The sequence below is a fragment of the Etheostoma spectabile genome, chromosome 7, assembly GCF_008692095.1.
Source record: "Etheostoma spectabile isolate EspeVRDwgs_2016 chromosome 7, UIUC_Espe_1.0, whole genome shotgun sequence".
Lineage (NCBI taxonomy): Eukaryota > Metazoa > Chordata > Actinopteri > Perciformes > Percidae > Etheostoma > Etheostoma spectabile.
This window is the reverse complement of record NC_045739.1, coordinates 11,388,834-11,389,398: the sequence shown is the minus strand read 5'-3', so window position 1 is coordinate 11,389,398 and position 565 is coordinate 11,388,834. Positions and strand designations below refer to the sequence as shown.

Here is a 565-nt window from a genome sequence, read left to right as displayed (position 1 = left end):
AGTCCTCACTAACAAGTTTCAAATAATTTCACAGGAGTTACCGTTATTAAGAAGACATCAATACCATATTCAATCTAATTGGATGGGAATATACAGTACTGTATGTTGCACTTGAAGCAGCACTACAAGACAACTCGACAGATTCGGCGGCATTCATTCATGGAAAATCATTGCGGCTTGATGGTGCTAACATTAGCACATAGTAGTATGGATGGCGAAATTATTGAAAATGAAGAAAACACAGATCCCAGAGATTCGGCCGCCAAGCAGCAAGACATTCCCATCATCCTTGGCCTTATCTGAGAGAAATGTTTGAGATAGTAGGCATCAAGAATGACTCCTGACCAATGTTGCGTAACTTCTTAATGAATGTTTGTTTAGTAATTCATATTTTGTCCTTCATTTTCATTCCTGAAGCCATATCTGAGCGCACACACATACATTTAGATTCCTTTAAATGTTAAGGGGAAGATTAAAAAACAAAAACTGGATCTGTGAATTCTCACAGAATCACAACTGAATTCACATAAAGTATTTCTGATATCTTGCTACTCAGTCAGAATCT

At 37.2% G+C, this 565-nt stretch overlaps 1 protein-coding gene across 1 annotated transcript in view; it reads right to left on the bottom strand.

Moving 5' to 3' along the window:
• Window positions 1-565, bottom strand: part of smc5 (structural maintenance of chromosomes 5) — a 17,261-nt gene that overhangs the window by 5,815 nt on the left and 10,881 nt on the right. The window lies entirely within an intron of this gene.